Here is a 10,227-nt window from a genome sequence, read left to right as displayed (position 1 = left end):
ACGATGACATTCTGACGAAGCCACTCTCGTAAGATCGCTTCTATGAACTGCGTGTAAAGCTAGGTGTCTTAAAGATTGGCGAGGAACTTTAGGCTTAGGGGGTGGAATGTAAGCAAAACATGTAATCCTGAGTTCCGTTATTAGCTTTCTGATGATAGAAATAGCATATGTAGAGCTTGGCTTGGAAAGTCTCCTCCCAAGCGCATCTTTGTATAGTATACGTACGTGTGTATGCACGTATGATGGACGGCAAGGCTAGCTTGCTTGTTCCTCACGTATGCGTCTTAGTATTTCCTTTTTCTAGCTTTCCTATTTTTAGCGTCGAGATGTACATAAATAGATGGTGATACAATGAGAAAAGTTGTAGTTGTTTGCACACCACCAAAAATATCTGAGTCTCGTTTGCATCTTGGCATTTGTGAGTGAGTTCACCTGGAAGAATTCCAGCCGCCGGTGAGAGTTCCGGCTAACAAAGTTATAGTAGTGGGTATCCCATGCCACCCCAGACTATCCCTAATCCAACACCAAGTCCCAATATGACAATTGGGCATTGGAAGAGAAGGTGATTAACAGATTCTTCTGCCCCACAAAACTTGCAATATCCAGAGCTTCATCCCAATTCCTCCTTCGTTGTTGAACCGTCTGGATTCTGTCATGCTAAGCCATCTAGAGGAACATTTGTACTTTCAGGGGAATCTTGGCTTTCCAAATTTCCATCATCAACAACATGTGGCCTTTTGTAGATAACAGGGTTTTTACCTAAACAATAAACTATTTGTTAGAACCGAGGTAGAAAGGCCTCTTGCAGAAATAGAGAATTCACTTAAACAGCAAAATATTGGTTAGATGTATCATCTATGTGGATGTTATGATACAACCATTTTCGTTCTCAATTGTACCACCATCATAGCACTGAAGCCCAATATAATCATGTCTGTTCTTAAAAGAACTGGACCAGTACCAAGATCTATATAAATTTAAACTAGAGCTGGTAACAACTCAGCAAGACCTACATAACAATTGAACTTCACTTTTACCCACAAAAAGAAAAATACTTGACTGCACAAGAGTGCTAGGTTTCATTGTGATTATAACTGACCATCGATTTTTAGAAAGGGTAATTACAACATGTTGGATCAGCCAACCCAAAAGAAAAGGCTAACTACTACTATGCTTTGACACAAATTGGAGTAGATGTCTCTCTTTTTCTTTCTCTACTGGGCTAGAGATTGTTTAAACTTGAAATAAGATGTATACCTTCTTCGATGATTTCCTCATCATGAGACAGTTTTGCTGTTAACATTATTCTGCCAAGGACACATTTGGTGGTGTTAAATACGCCGAGCTAAAAATATAAATTAAAACAAAATACTTAATGTAGCTGAACAGGATTATTTCAATCTCAAAGAAATACACCACCACAGCTAGCTAGTTAAAACCTGCGCCACTACCAAAGATATACAGGTTAAAAAAAATCCAACCCTCCGATCACCAAAATACACATTTAGGACATTGACATTGTCTACAAGGTGAATCTTGACTAGCAGTTTCTATAAGAATTTGAATGTAAAAGGACTTATATTTCTGATTAATCTACTAATGGTCTAGTGTCCACATTACATTGTCAAACTAAATTCTTTATATACTGATGGTCAAAGTAGAAAAAGCTTGATTGACAAGGATTCTAAAACATATATAAATTTAAAATTGGAGCATGCATATAATTCTTTACTCTATTCATTTTAGTATCTTTACCGCCTCTCATGTCATGTTTTAGCTGACCTATTCATCTTCATCACATTATTAGAATGTCATAGGACTCTGGTGTGTGTTTGTTTGGTTTGGCACCCAAAATTTCCCAAGCTATGCAAAGATTTTTTTACTATGGTCAATTTGCCCACTTCATTTGGTTGGCTGCAAAACTTGGCATGATAGACCTCAAAACTTCGTGCAAGTGTTACTACAACCAGAGTTAGATGATAAACACATATAAGTCAGTAAATAAGTTATTCTTCCATGCCTTCATCCATATCGAACTGTGCACACACATCAGGAAAACATAGGGCCCATACACTGCCCCTAATTTGTGTGGTTGGCAATACACAACAGATGTTGGATAACATATCATGTTGCCAAGAGGGGCTGCCACTCTTCCCTCAGGCCGACGAGTCCAATCATTCACTCATATCTTTGTGTGTTTGCAACAGCAAAAACTAATGATTCAGGCATTCAACAAAGTTTATAAGAGGATTCAACTTGCTAGTAATCCTAGGAATTTGATAGGTATGGAATGAAAAAAGAACGCAAGCATCGTGTGTTGAATGGTGCGACACCAAATGCTCAAAGGGGCCCTTCGACTGACCAGAGATGAGGGTTATGGGTTCGCAAAAAAAGAGATATGATGAGGGTTATGGTCTGATGCAGGGGCTAAGGGGGCACACCTCGCTGATGGAGGTCCTTAAAGCATGTACAATTCTTCTTTGTGGTGTAAATATAACTGGAGTGTGTATGTAAAAAGGAACCGTAAACATGTTTCCGTCCTTAATGAAATGGTACACAGCTGTGTTGCATATTAAAATATAGATGTTCACAGTTGAAACAAAATTTACCGCTAACGTTACATCCACGCCGGAGACAAGGCCAATTCCTTTTTCCAAATGGGCCTTGCTCATATCTAGCAACTTATTCTCCAACTAAAAATAGCAACAAGTAACATATATGAGCATAAAGAAAAAGATTATGCATGAAATATGACTGTTATGTTCATCTTCGATCTGTTATGTTCATCTTCGATCTCGCGCGCCGTCTCTCCGCCGCATCTCGTCTCCGCCGCCGCACCCGAGCCCACCCTCCGTCGTCGAGCTCGTCCTCGTCGTCGAGCCCCGCCTCGTCATCGAGCCTGGCCTCGTCTGCCGTCGTCGAGCCCCGCCCGGCAGCCGTCGAGCTCGCCCGCCCGCCCGGCCTCGTCTGCCGTCGTCGAGCCCCGCCCGCCCGGCCTCGTCGTCGAGCTCGCCCGCCCGCCCGGCCTCGTCTGCCGTCGTCGAGCCCCGCCCGCCCGGCCTCGTCTGCCGTTGTCGAGCACCGCCTGCCCGGCCTCGTCGTTGAGCCCCGCCCGGCGGCCGTCGAGCTCGCCCGCCCGCCCGGCCTCGTCGTCTATCAAAATGTATTAAAATTTAATTAGTAGTTTATTGTTAGTTTTTTAGTTAGTTTTTAGATAGTTTTTGATATATGTTAGATTTAAATGTATTAAAATTTAATTAGTACTTTATTTAGATAGTTTTTTTAGATAGTTTTTTATTATAGTTTTTGATATATGTTAGATTAAAATGTATTATCTATTAGTAGTTTATCTAATTTCATGTTAGATTTATTTAATTGGATTTAGTAATTATATATTCTATCTCTCTATATATATGTTAATTAGATTTAATTTTGATTTAGTAATTCTATCTATGTATATATGTTTATTATATTTAATTGGATTTAGTAATTATTATTCTATCTCTCTCTATATATGTGTTAGATTGAATTTTGATTTAGTAATTCTATCTATGTATATATGTTAGGTTTAATTAGATTTAGTAATTAATTCTATCTAGATATATGTGTGTTATTATCACATGCATATTTTATTTTAGTAATTCTATCTATATATCACTTGGATATTTTATTAGTAATTCTATCTATATCACATGCATATCTAGAGAGAGATTCTATATGTATACATATGTACTTAATTATTTCTATATGTATATATACATGTACTTATTTCCATGTGTTGAGAGAGAGAGAAAATTGTATCTAGAGAGAAATTCTATGTGTTATCACATGCATATCTAGAGATATATACATATGCACTTATTTCTATGTGTTGAGAGAGAGAGAAAATTGTATCATTCTATGTGTATATATACATGTACTTATTTCCATGTTTTTGGATCGAAAGTGTTTTTGATTCGATTCCAAAGCCTATACCTTATTATTGTTTATCCTTATGAAATATTATATGTTATTATATTTAATTGGATTTAGTAATTCTATATGTGTTATCACATGTACTTATGTTATGTGCCATAGTAATTCTATCTATGTGTTATCTTGAAGATACAAATGGCTGCTCCGAATGATAACTTGAATGATGACATAATGGCGGATATTATCAACGCCGGCACCAATGCGGATGTAGATGACACGAGTCAGTACTTTGCTGATTATGAGGATATCCTGAATATCCCGGTGGTTGAAGATCAACAAATTGTCGTGCAAGAAAATACTGGCGAGGTATATTCGATTATCTATCATCTCTTATAGATGCATGCGTACGTATATTTGTTGTTAATCGTTGTGTTTCTACTCATGTAGCCGGTCTCTGGATCTACATCAACCACCGACAAGAGTAGGAAAGTCCAAGGGCCAAAAAAGCCATTAGAGGGCCGTTTCATAATATCAGAATTCGACACCGACATCGGCAAACCATTGGGACCACATGCTCAGACATATGTCAATCAATGTGGGTTCATTGTAAGGGATATGATCCCAGTTAGTGCTCGTGAATGGAAGCAGAAGATATCTGCTCCTAATGTTAGTTTTGTATCTGATCGTGACAAGAACCTAGCTTGGAGAGATATCACTCAGCATTTCACATTACAAGCAGATGACGCTTTGAAGGAGCTAGTGAGGGATTGGACAATGAAGAAGATGGCAACATTGTTCCAGAGTTGGAAGAAGACATTGTATAAAAAGTTTATCTTGAAGAATGATACGCCGGATTTCAATGCTAAGGTGTTTGTCAAGTTGGAGTCCCATTGGGATGCCTTCGTAGAATACAAGACATCTCAAGAGAGTGAGGAACGTGTGATGAGGAATCAGCAGAATGCCCGACAGAAGCAATACCATCATCGCATGGGATCAGGTAGTTATAGGAGTGCTATTCCCAAGTGGCAGAACCTAGAAGCAGAGATTACTGCCAAGGGAATCATACCTGAAACAATAGAGAAGAACTGGCCTCAACGCGCGAAGAATTGGTTCTACGCTCATGGGGGAAGCCTAGACCCAGACACTGGCAAGCTAATTTTCGGCCAAAAAATTGAGAGAGCAACACAGAGACTAGCTCGTGCTAGGGAAGAAGCTGATAGTGGTGTTTTCAAGCCCAACAGAGAGAAGCATGAATTGACATATGCCCTAGAGAATCCCGAACACGGTGGTCGAACAAGAGGCTATGGGGCGGTTCCGTGGCTACAAGCATTCCCAGCAGACAAGGATACCTACAGAAGCCGCCAGAGAAAGAAGGATGAGGAGGCAGACCAAATCCATGTATTGGAGCAATTTGTTAATGAGTCACGACAAGCATTGCTTGAATCACGTGAACGAGAAAAATCTCTTGAGGCAAGAATGCAGGAGGAGATCAAGAGGCAAGTGCAGCTAGCAATGAGTCAAATGCAATCGCAATTAACGCTGGGAGTCACCATTAGCCCCGTTGGTCAGATGAAAAGCAGTTGTGCTTCCACGGAGCTGCCAGTTATTCAAGATGACGCTGGGTTGCGCTTCCCTGTTGATGACATTACCGAGCCTCTAACAACATGTGAGCTGCACATTCCAGATGGTAATAATGCATCAATCATGGTGGCTGTCGGGGTTGTATCTCCAATAGACCGAACGAAGACACCAAGAATCCATGGGTCAGTTATTCAACCTGGATATGCTAGCGTCTCGGTCGATAGAGTGCTCAAAGGTTACAGCAATGTTCCTCTTGACATTGAAGGCAGTGATGGGGAGAAGACACTAGGAGAAGCAGAGAAGCCATTTATTCAATGGCGCAAACGCTTCATCATTATTCCTGGGGCGCCACCGCTTCCCCTACCTCACCCTAGCTACGAATGAAAGTGAATGAAATATTATTTTCCATTAATTTTCTATTGGCTTCAAAAATAATTGACTCACAACTTGTTTTTGTAGTAGGGTCTCCCCCCAGCCTAGCCCAATCATTCATTTCCCATCTCATCATAGCATCGCAGGGGGCGAGACGACTTCATCCCCACGGCGATCTCCAACTCCTACACCGGCCCCATCGCCTCCACAACGATCTCCAACTCCTACACCGGCCCCACCGCCTCCACAACGATCTCCAACGCCTCCACGCCGGTCTCCACCAACACCGGCCTCATCGCCTCCACGCCGGTCTCCAACACCGCCCCCACCCCCTCCACAGCGACGCACTACAGAGACGTCTAAAGTCCCAGCGGCAAAGAAGACCCCGAGAAAAAGAGTTATTTCTCAAGAAATACTTCCTGAAAAGACTGATGAACAAATAGCAGCTGAAGAAGACAAAAAAGTGAAAGATTTTTTTATAGATATCGAAAAGAAGAGACAAGCGAAGCTTAAGGAGAAGCTGTACTTTTACATACCACGAGATCTGCTGAGGCAGAAGGTCGAAGCTCAGAAGAAAAAGATGATTGAACTTCGTAAGCCTCCGCCACTATCAGACTATGACCGCTCCCTCGTGAAGTCACATGATGCAGATAAGAAAAGGAAAAGAACATCAGGGAAGGATGTCCCACAGCTCGGACAACAGAAGCAACCAATACAAAATCTTGTTGTTGCTAATGAATATGGTTCCAACGTAGAAGTCTATCGACCAGACAACTCTGGAGAAGTGTCGGTTCAAGACCTTAATACTTTTTTTTGAAGATACTGCTTTAACCTTGGATCAATTGACGGGCAAAGCTCCAATCCAGAACCTGGAAGTTGATACCTGGAAGACTTATAAATTTGGCAAAAGTCTGTACAACCCTGCGGCTCTGAATGAATTGGGTATGCAAATGTACTTACTCAACAAGTGGTACATGCAGGCGTGTGGCAGGGGTGAGAAGTGGATCTTTGTCAGATTTAGAGACCATCATTACTTCCGTGGCGATGACATCTTACATATTAGTTTCGAAGAATTGCATCAACTATACCACATGGACGCTCTGGACAAATCAATCATTAGCTCCTTTTGTTTGTAAGTGATTCTTACTTTTATTTAATAAACTCACTTCCATGCGTACGTGTATATAATTATCCTCACATGTAACTTATATTTATATACAGATTCCAGATGTCAGAGCTCCAAAGAATACAAGACACCAGTGTTGACTTCATTGATCCTTATATCGTATTCAAAACCGATATTATTGCCAAGGAGCGGTGGGTATCTGAAGTACAGAAGAATATCATGAGGTTCTTCGTGAAGCAGCACGACAAGACAACAATACTTTTCCCATACAACTTTGAGTAAGTGTTAATAATAATGTAGTCTACACATTTTATGTAATATCAATACAACTTATATGCATGTACGTGTGTGTATAAACCAATGCAGGTTTTACTGGATACTCATTGTCATTGAGTTAAACTCAAGTCGGTTAGTAATCTGGGACTCGTTGAGAAAAGAGCGGGCACTATACCAAGATATGATAGACATTATCCAGGGGTAATTTCGATCTCTCGCGCACAACTATTATTGAATAGACTTTGCCATAATTTATTAACGATCGTACATTATTGGTCGCACAGGGTTTGGAAAGAGTTTATTCGGCAACACCGTAAGGATTACAAGGCACCACTTAATGTAGTTGAAATACCAGTAAGTTGTACTATATACACTTCCCCACGTGTTTAATTACTATATCGTACTTCAATTTACGTGTGAGATGATGAGAATAATCTTCTTCTCATACAGTAGTGTTTGAAGCAGCAACCAGGTAATAACTTGTGTGGATTCTACGTTTGTGAATTTATCACTGCGCACATAAGAAGAACTCCTGAAGATGTTCTCAGAGTACGTATATATCAATTTTTGTTTATTTTTAAATGAATATATATATATATATATATATATATATATATATTAATACTTTTTCTTTTATTTCAAATGCAAGACTGAATGGTTGAAACGAAGGGTCATGCAAAAAGACCATCTGAAAGCAGTTCAAGAGTCAATAGCAGGATTTCTTCTAGAAAAAGCGCTAAATCCCAACGGCGAGTTCTACTTTGATCCTAAGGAATAAATGATGTAAATTAAATGTTTATTGATATCGTTATTTTCGAGAACAAGATTATGAAAGTGTTGTATATATACATATATATCTATAATATATATAGTTTCATACTTTATTCGAATATAATAATGCTCGAGATGAGAATTAGATGTAATTATATGCGTGCGTGTATTTATATTAGCAGCGTAGAATACGTACATAAAAACAGATTATATATTAAACAAATATGTGTAACTGAACTGAAAACAAATTAAATAAAAAAAAAGAAAAAGAAAAGGAACCTTTATTCCCGGTTGGGGTTACCAACCGGGACTAAAGGGTGCGGCCACGTTTGCTCGGCTGGAGGGCATTTAGTCCCGGTTGGTAACACCAACCGGGACTAAAGGTCCCTCTTTAGTCCCGGCTCGATGACCCAGGACTGAAGGTTCCACCTTTAGTCCCGGGATTGTTGTCCCGGCGCGGTAACCGGGACTAAAGGCCGTTACCGCCCGGGACAACAAGGCCATCCTATAGTAGTGTTGAGTCGCAGGATCAACTCTGTTTAGTCACCATCTGCTTCGTTGGAGTTGATATGAACAACATTGGCACCGTAGAGGTGCATAGGATGGATTCCTCCTCAACACAAGCTTGTTGGCGTTTTTATTGGAGGATACAAACATGGCGGCTTCTTGCTCGGCGAGCACCCTGGGGCTAAAAGGAAACCAGGTATTCTTTATGAAGAATTTCATTGATAATGATGCTGATTTGTGCATTTTTGACTTGGAAACAAACTCCCAAGAGATTATCCGAGTCCACAATCATGAAGACTTGATTCTCTCGTGCAAACCTTTCTGGATTGTGCCACCTCTTCTAGTTAGCTATTTAAGTATTTATCTATACATATACATTATTTATTGCTATTTACTTTGATTTATGCAAAGAAATACCATTTACAAACAAATTGCAAGTTAGATACATAAGAAACATATGTTTCAAGTTATGGTAAGGTATGCACTATATACTAGCGTTTTAATTAGAGAGGCTCTAGATGTGCTCACCTCTTGTAATAATTAGAGAGGTTGTCTTTTTTTTTTTGCTAGTGTAAATAAAGCTAGGGAATAGGGATTAATACTTCATGAAGAATTTCAACAAGAACAATGCAGGTTTGCGTGTCTTAGACATAGAATGGGATCAACACGTACGTGATTACTCGAGTCCACCATCATGATTGGTTCCTTTTGGGCTGGAGCGTCTCGGCTAAGGCCCATTTAATTACCGTATATGTCTCCAACTATCAGAGGAAGTGCTGCCGCCAGAGGCCTAGAGCTCTGCTCCAGCGTCGCGTCGCCGCTCAGCTCCACCTCCAGCATCACCGCACCACAAGGCCGCCTAGCTAGCTCTATGTGTCCAGCGCCGCACCTCCACGTGGCTCGAGCTCCAACACCGTGCCGCAAGGCCGCCCAGCTCTAGCTTCAGCGCGCGCCTCCATCGGTGTTGTCCGCAGCTTCACTCCAAGCGTCGGCACCATTCAGTCACTGGCTCTCGTACCAATCTCCTAATCCGGACAAAAAACGGCGGAAATTTTGCATCTTTATTATTAGGTATAGATATAGATTAGAAAATACATATTTTATTAATAATGTAAAAAAACTTGTCCAATACAACTTTTTTTAATAAATAAAATGGACAAATTTCAGAGCAGTCCATCTAATTAATTAATTTTTTAATTGTTTTTCTCTTGCGTCCGCATGGGCATGCATGAACCGTCAAAGCCCAGCCAGTACGTGCCCAGCGTTGACCCAAAGCCTAACTCATCTGTCCTAGGTCTGCCCGCTCGGTTTGCTTGTTGAAGGAGATGGGTGGGCTTAACTCATCACTTACAATACCTCTTAATAAACACACATGAAACACTTAAACATATGTGAAACATGTGCTTTCAGCACTGCATCTTATTGTAGCTTGGACAAATGGAGGTTTGTCAGCACGTGTATGTCAGTGTAGAGCTCGCCGGCCACATGAAACTGGGCGGTGGTGCGCAAAGGGCAAAGTGGGGGTGGCACGAGCAGCGGTGGAGCAGAGAGCGGGTGGGCACGGCAGCGGTGGCGCAGAGGTGGGTGTGTGGGCGCTGCGGCAATGACACAATGTAGAGAGTGGGTGGGGATGACAGCAGTGGTCGGCGTAGAGGGTGGGGTGGGTTCGGGGCAGGGTG

Source organism: Miscanthus floridulus, chromosome 15 (genome assembly GCF_019320115.1).
Source record: "Miscanthus floridulus cultivar M001 chromosome 15, ASM1932011v1, whole genome shotgun sequence".
Taxonomy (NCBI): Eukaryota; Viridiplantae; Streptophyta; class Magnoliopsida; order Poales; family Poaceae; genus Miscanthus; species Miscanthus floridulus.
The sequence above is the reverse complement of the archived record's forward strand: the minus strand, read 5'-3'. Positions refer to the sequence as shown.